Source organism: Lepisosteus platostomus, chromosome 8, assembly GCF_059453375.1.
Source record: "Lepisosteus platostomus isolate fLepPlt1 chromosome 8, fLepPlt1.hap1, whole genome shotgun sequence".
NCBI classification, from domain to species: Eukaryota; Metazoa; Chordata; class Actinopteri; order Semionotiformes; family Lepisosteidae; genus Lepisosteus; species Lepisosteus platostomus.
The window spans coordinates 31441281-31449806 of NC_142618.1; positions in this window are offsets into that span (position 1 = coordinate 31441281).

The window sequence follows — 8526 nt, forward strand, 5'->3', positions numbered from 1 at the left end:
TCTTGTTTATCTGAAATCCTGTTGAAAAGCTGTATTTCTTAAGGTGGATAAGGAAATGAGATCCATATTTGGTCATTTTCTGACTTGTCAGAACTGACCTCTAACCCGCTCTGGCTCATGGTTTGACACCAGGAATGCTTGTGTCTGCTATCTGTCTGAGACGGTTTCTCTGAACAGTCATAAATGTGTACCACAAGGTTGAATTTAACCCTCAATCTCCTGCAAAACCTCATGTAGCAATGAAACGTGTTTTTGTATCTCAACCAATACCCTACTCCTTTGTTAAGACAAAAGGTAGAAAGTAGAGGACACAATGACTTGGATTGGATTCAAAACTGCATATTGTAATCAAAAAGATTATACTGATAGCTAAAATTCAACTATTGTAGTCGAATCAATCAATTATTTTTCAACAATGCAGTCCAATGTTACTCAGAGGCATAATATTTGAATTGAATGTCTCTCAGTGGGATGCATGTATGTTTCAATTTTAGATTGTTTTACACTACTGTTTTGCCACTTGCAAAAAATGTATTGCACCTTGTGTGACCAGGGGTAAAGGTTCTGCGGGCACACATATAACCAGCTTCTGTGACCAAGGAACTGAGTTCCAGCAATAGGTGCTTGCAGGAGCAGCTCGAAGACGAGCATGGCATTGTGCTTTTTGGACTTTCTGCAGTTGGAAGATACACCCCTTAAAGACAAACTCTCTCCAATAGACTGAGTGCAGTGAAGCTGGTGATCCCTAGTTAGGGCATTAATCCAGTCTCCATAGAAAAATATACAGTAACAGCGATACAGAGAAAGAAAGGGAGGGAGAGAAACAGATTAGGGAGAAGACAGAAACCAAAGAAGAAACATCATTATCAAACATCATCCTCCTCTTCCTCTAAATCTCCATACTGTAGGTGAGTCTCATGCCAATAAGACTTGTAACCAGTTTCTGACCAGGTAAAATGAATACTATAAAGATTTCTAAATTTCTTATATTGTGGAATCCTCGGGGTTAAAACATCTCTCCTATGTTAGTGATGTACTGTGAGAATGTGAAAAAAATAATTCCCATTCAGTTGTGAGCATCTGTGTTTTAGAGAGGGAGAGTGAGCCCATGGTAGGACACATGATTTGTTTTGGCCTTTAAATTATTTTGCTGTGTATTTAGATTACAGGAGCAGAATTATAAATTTTCTATGTCTTAAGTAGGACCCTGAAACCAACTGAATTGGTAAATATCTGTATTTTGTAGCTTTTGTATGGTTGTGTTATTTATCATAATAAATCTTTGTCTTGTGTAAGTCTGGGCCTGGTTATTACTCCATTAGCAGAGCTGTGCAGGAGAATAAAAGAACACAAGCGAAATTGTTTAACTTGCATAGCAAGCTGGCAATATCAACAGGACGTAAGCAAATGTTCCCTTTGCATACAAACTAGCTATAACATACTGCATGTATAGTACACGTAAAGATATATGGTTAATGTTAGCAGTATCATAAAAACTGCTAACAGCGGAACAGGATTAGGATTAAGGATGTAACCATATTTCAAATCACTAAATTGTTGACAATCTACTGCAAATACTGTACTTTGCCTAAGGGCATAACAGCAGTGTCCTACCAAATATTTGAACAGACAGCCTTCTAGTTATGAGCCAGGAGCCCTAAACACTACTCTACTACTGTCTATGTTACAAAGATAACAGTTTCTCTTAAGGTTCAATTATAAACTTTTTTATCAGTCCCTTATTATCTATTCATAAATGGTGAATGAATAACAAGATGAGAATGGTTACAAAAAAGAAGAGTCCATCTAGCCCATCTGATAGTAGCTTATTGATCCAAGGTGCTCATCCAGATATTTCTTTGACAGAAGTCAGGGTCTCATCCAGATACACAGTTATTTATGTCTACTTATGTTCCCTTCATAAAATATGTACTTTGAACCCCAAACACTCACCTGTGTTGTCTGATCACTGTAAAATCTCTGTAAAACCATTTCACAGATGCCATTTTACAAGTACTCTACTTGTAGACTAATGATTATGCATTTTTTGTCACGAGTTTATTAACACTTGATATTTTCTGTATTCATGATTAATTATTTATTATTGATTAATAAGGTTTATTATTTAAACTTATCTTAAAACGTTACCTTAAAATACTAACTCAAAAATGTACCTGAGTGGCACACTGATGCACTGTTCAGCATCTGCACCTTCCAGCGCTGGGGCCACTGGGGCAGGGGGTGATATCTGCATGTTGTTTGGATGTTTTCTCCATGTTCAATTGGGTTTTCTATGGATACTCCAGATTTGTCTCACATGTCCAAAAACACTGACAGATTAACTGGCTTCTGAGAAAATTACCCCTGGCATAAGTGTGTGTGGCTGTGTGCTTTGAGATGGACTGGCGTCCTCAGGGATGTTATCCCGCCTTGTTCTCAATGCTTCCCAGGATATGCTCTGGGCCACCGTGACCCTGAGTTAGATAAGCAGGAATTGAATGATGTGATGCGTTTGTTAAGTACTTCAGTCTATGTTTTACAGGTAAAGAAAAATAATCAAGAAGTTATAAATACTTGCAGTAGATAAAGAGTCCTGACGATGTAAAGGATTTGTTGTTGCCTATTGTATCTGTTTCACATTTCTGTGCTTATGTTCTAAGTGTCCGTGGCAGAGTGGGTGTGGAGCCACTGTGCGCGCTGACCCTAGAAATGTAGGGGTGCAGTGTACATGCAGCTGCCATGGGAGTGACAGGACATATCAGTGGAGGAACACCTGGTGCGCCCATGAATTCTGGCGAATGAGGGTCTCTCTCATACTTGAGGAGCTCTGACTCTGCAGTGTCATTGCATCCTGCTCCCCACCCCACCAACACGGCTACACTTGGGGAGCCAACAGCAGAAGCAATAGCTACCTTCAGGATCCACCTGTCTTAGAAATCTTCTTTTCGTGCTGTTATTCTGCTTCCTTTGAGCAGACCTCCATTATTAATAAACCACACACTCAGAACCCAAAAACAAATGTTATGCTTTGTACTATTTTGTTCAATGTTATTATTGCTAAAGAAATTATGTCTTATGGAAATATTTCCTTCCAACAACCACATTAGAAAAAATGACCAGCTAGTCTACACACAGGTGGAAAAACAGTTAACAGGCCCAAGTTATAAAACAGGTCAGTCTTTCATTCCTGAATGAAACAGGGAGCAGATATACTGGCATTGTGTGTTTAAGCCATTCTTGTACAGTATGTATAATACTTTTGCCTAGTATCACATAATACAGTATAATACTACAGTACATTATTTTATATTCAAACATTTTGCCACTTTATAGAGGATCTGAAAAACATTTAATAAAATCTGTAAAATACAAGTGTTTATAAAACAAGAGCAAGATATAAAATGAAACAGAGAGGAACCAAAACTTAAAATATTTAAATGCCTGTCATTATATGTGATGTTTTAGTTTTCAATATCAACTGAATTTGAAAGTGTTGTTTTTGGAATAAAGGTAGTTGATTTACACATGCAAAGTGGACCCGAAAAACCTAGGTATATGAAAAACTTCAATTTAAACCTAATCCCACATGCGAATGAATTTTAATAGAGGGTTTGGTTTCAGGTTCCACTCCCAACAAGAGGTTTGAATAACTAAATAAAAACAATTACTTTAACTTGTGCAAGATGCTTATGCAGTTTTAAAAGGAAATTTTAAGAAATTGCTTAGCAATTTCATGTAGACTGTGAAGGGAAAACTGTTGTACAGGAAGTGCTGGGTGGGAAAAAGCCCATAAGCAAGTCAAATATATTTATCCCAAAGATAAATCGGGATTGTACAACTATCTTTTACCATCATTGGTACTTTTACTATTTTCCTTATTTAGGGCTTTGACTGATTATTTAGGTTTATTCAGTGGTGTCCATAAAGAAGGTTTGGGAGGGATGACAACAACCAAGTTCAATCAGCCTCAGCTGTCAATAATTCATGGTCCATTCCGATATCATTTTCTCACCTAAAACATTATAAATACTGTACATAATCCCCTTCTCACCCTCACATACAGTACGTCTTTTAATGTAGAACTTGCATCATCGGCATCATTCTTAAACCACCCCACCACTCTTAATTCAATTGCAAAGAAGAAATGTGTTTGTGGCACTTATTTTTAACAAACTGGAGTCTTGAGTCTTGTTCTGTCCAAACAGATTTCACAGACACAGCCCCTTTCATTGGCTTCAGAGGCTATTATTGAGGCCAGTGGTTCACAGCACCTTGTCCTTTTGAGTTTACCTTTATCTCTTCTCCTGATCATCGGCTTTATTTGTTTCCAGTTGTCACAGCTGCTGCTTTTTTGGTCCACAATTAGAAACAAAATTCCATTCAGACAGCATCACCATTTATAATCAACAAAGGAAGATAATCTTCTCACTTTATCATGAAATTCCTCAGTTATTTCAATGGCTTTCTCTTATAAATATTATAAAACAATTTCTAATTGTTACAGCTGACATCAAACCTGTCACGGACGTCCAAAGGGATTAACCGTGGGGAGCAGGAGAGCGGAAAAAGACCCATATGCGTAGCGGCGAGACAGGAAAAAGGCCCGGGCTCATTAGTGCAAAGAGTTCAGGAATGCCGTATAGAAACCTATGCCCTCAGGGAGCGGATGTGGGGCGCCCTGGTGCTAGGCGGGTCTCAGGACATCCGAACGTCAATGCTGAGCCAGGATAGAGTGCAAGACCCGGAAATATATAGCCCAAGGGAAAGAGAGGGACAGGAAGGACAGCAGACCGGAAACTAGGGACAGGACAGAGAAGGAGCGCCCTCTGGCTGCAGAGGGCGTGACAAAACCTCATGCCAATAATATTGCCATTTCTATCTTTCTCACTTTCAATTTCAGAGGTTCAAGAATTTAGGCCTGTTGCCAACTAGTATCCCTCTCCAGCTCCTCCTTTTTCAAATCTAGTATTCCTCTAAATCACTCTTTCCATCTGTACCAGCTTTCCAGCTGGTTCAAAATACTATCTGAAGGTACACCTTGTACCTTCAGTTCCCACCATACTGCCTAGAGATTTTTTTAATCCTTCCATCTCCTTCAAATGTAAAAATAAATACTTCTTGTGATATAATCTAATCCTTTATCTTCTATTGTAAGGAAAATGTCATTCTAAGATTATCAACAATTAAGTCTACTTACAGTACATCAGACCTTTAGAATCTTGACTCCATTATCTCCAGATTAGCATTTTTCAAAAAGCATCTCCTACTGATTCTCTTTTTGCTAATGAAAAGCCTCATACTGTTTCATAACTGTTTTCTCTTTGATCTGCATGAAGTTCTCACAAAGCCTAAATTTGCTTCAGAGCAATTCTGTGGCTGCTCCTTCCAGATTGAAGCTGCCTCCTCAGCAGCCTGTCAAGGCCTTCCTTATTATCCCATAAAGCAACTCAGACACTGGTCATCCAAGGCCACCTTCATTTATATAAATCAAAACAAATACTCTTAAACAAACACTCCTACAGCTTTCTATATAATGGCTGAAATAACCCACAGTTCAAGCCGTACTGAACATCACACAACACTTCTCACCTTCTCTGTTCTTTTCCCTAATTCTGCATTGGTGATTTAGGGCCCTGATTACATTTTTTAGGCGGTCCTAGCCTCCTTGTCCTATGGATGGGAGGTTAGCCCTCAACCAAGCCAGTTAAGCTCAATTTTATTGCAACTAAAACAGTCCATAAACCATTCAATGTGATTAATTCATGGGTGTTGTTATTCCTAGCAAAATGGAGATTATAACGAATGTTTTGGAGGGATTACAACTGCCAAATATCAATCAGACTCAGGTGTCAGTAATTCGTAATCAATCCTGACATAATTTCCTCATGTAAAACATTCTTAATGCTGAACGTAATTCCCTTCTCTGCCTCACATATGTCTTCTTACATCCCACCTCCACCTTTGCAGCTGCCTCTTGGTCACTCCTCACTCTGCATGGGAGTCCCAGCCTCCTCATCCTGTTAGCCTTTAGCAGAGCGGGTTATTAAGCTGAATTTTATTGTGACTAAAACATTAAATAAACCTTTCCATATGTTTAGATTGTAGCGCTTACGGCCGACAGGCACTGTGTAAGAGCCGGCGTACCAGAGCAGGTGATGTCACCGCCCTTCCCTGTGATAGCAGGACTACAGCTACTGGGCTGTGGAGAGATCTCTCTTTAGCTCACGGGGCTAGGTCGCTGCAGAGAGACGTGGAAGTCCCGGGTTCGAGCCTCCAGTCGGGATGGGGCCGACCAGATGTGGCAAGGGCGCCCGCCGGAGCCCTTGTTGTGTTACATTGGTGTCAGAAGTGGGATGGGATAGCCCTTCGCCGGGGACGGCGATTTAAGCGGGGGAGAGTGTAACGCTTACGGCCGACAGGCACTGTGTAAGAGCCGGCGTACCAGAGCAGGTGATGTCACCGCCCTTCCCTGTGATAGCAGGACTACAGCTACTGGGCTGTGGAGAGATCTCTCTTTAGCTCACGGGGCTAGGTCGCTGCAGAGAGACGCGGAAGTCCCGGGTTCGAGCCTCCAGTCGGGATGGGGCCGACCAGATGCGGCAAGGGCGCCCGCCGGAGCCCCCGTTGCGTTACAATATCTTGAGTGTTGTTATTTTTAGTGAATTGAATATTAAGCACAGGTGCCAACGTTTCAAAATCATCGGGCGTATTAGTATTTAAATGTATCCACATGAACAAAGCATGTCTCTGCCCTGTCTCACATTAAAACAACAATAATAAAAATCTATTAAAGAGGGCTTCGTTGACAGTAATAATGTACTAAGGAAAACGTGTTGCTTGGTGTTGCGCGCTTGCTAATAGATAACAGTTATTTGCAGCGTCTTCAATATCTAGAGAAACAGAATATCCGTAAATGTGAAGCACCGAAATGCAGCAAAACTTGCCTTTAAAATCCGTCTTGCGCGTCATTTCTCGCATTTTGCTATTTGGTGACGGATTGTTCACGCTTGTTCATCTAACCTATTCATTCGCCCGATCAAATCGATCCAAAGTTTTTTTTAGGAAAAAAAATGGCGATTTTTATTTCACAAATTCTTTGCATTGAATTTATTTTATACACATACTAGTTTACTTTGTTTTACTATTGTATTAATATTTTTTAGATGTATGAACAAGTGTTTAAAAAATATTTATAAGGTACAGACTAAGGTAATAAAGACCATAGACTGATGTACTGTAGCAGCATGAAATACGGAAGATAAAGGGTGGTTAAAAAAAGACTGAGTCACCCAAGCGACTTCGCAGGGGCGCACAACTGGGTGCTTGCAGAGCAAATTGTCACGAATACACCGTCACGTTACCTGTTTCTGACCTTGGACAAGCGTGTAAAATGACAACTTATTTATCCTTAATAAGGAAGTATATATTTTTGAAGCACACTTTACCAAACACGTGCAAAATAAGAGCACGTAAATAACCTAATGAGCTTAATCAATAATGGTTACAAAGACAGTTATTAAAAAAAATAAGACGTTTTGAAAAGGTGCTGTATAAATACAAAAAATGATATAATAATCAGATTAAGGATTACACATATAACAACGAAATTCTGTCATTTGATTGCTCTTAACCACTCCAGCAACAGTTAGTCTCAGGAAAGTACTGCTAAAAGACCACTAATTAGAGTTACACTAAATTACAACCAAATTATAGTACAAATTAGCCAACAGGACCTCAACTTCTGGAACAATTAGTAATTAGTAGACTAGTGCAACACACATGTTTTCTAAAGTCCTTGACAATCACAGGGGATATAAAATGTAGGTAGCATTCTAACTGACAGGGCCTTTTCTGTGTCATTTTGCATTGAATGAGGTAATAGTAATCAAGTTCAAGTGCCCTCAGCTATGCACCAGTGTATCTCATGTGTCCTCAAGTGACACATGCTCTCCCCCACAGTGAGAGATCCTTACCTGTGGGAAGACATTTACTCACAGGGAACACATGAAGAAACACACACTGGTGAGCGCTGGAACCACACAGTGCCACATGCAGTGTATATCAATGACACCTTATGATGTCTGGCCACAGAAAGTAGCACAAGACCATAGAGAGCTTAAAGGAGATCTGGCATGTAGAAACTTAAAAGCTGAGAAAGGTTTTAAAGTGACACAATAAAAACTAGAATGTTACTCAGCCCTTGAAAGACAATACACACCTCCAGGATATCTGACCACAGCGAGAGGCAACAAGATAAAACAGCTCCCAATGAAATACAGTCTCAGTGATTAAAGTCAGGCTATAGAAATTGTGCATACCTGACTGCCCAGAGAGGAAAGGCTGCATACCCACTTTCTGCTAGACTGGAAAAATGAGACAGGCTGGTAAGGTCAATGAGGGATCACCATCACATTGCCTCCCCCTTCACAATCTGCAATGATGTTAGAGGAGCCGGTCATGTGATGAATCTGAAAATCATAGCAATAGAGCTCTGAGTTACACTGTGATATTACTCCCCCTTGTTTA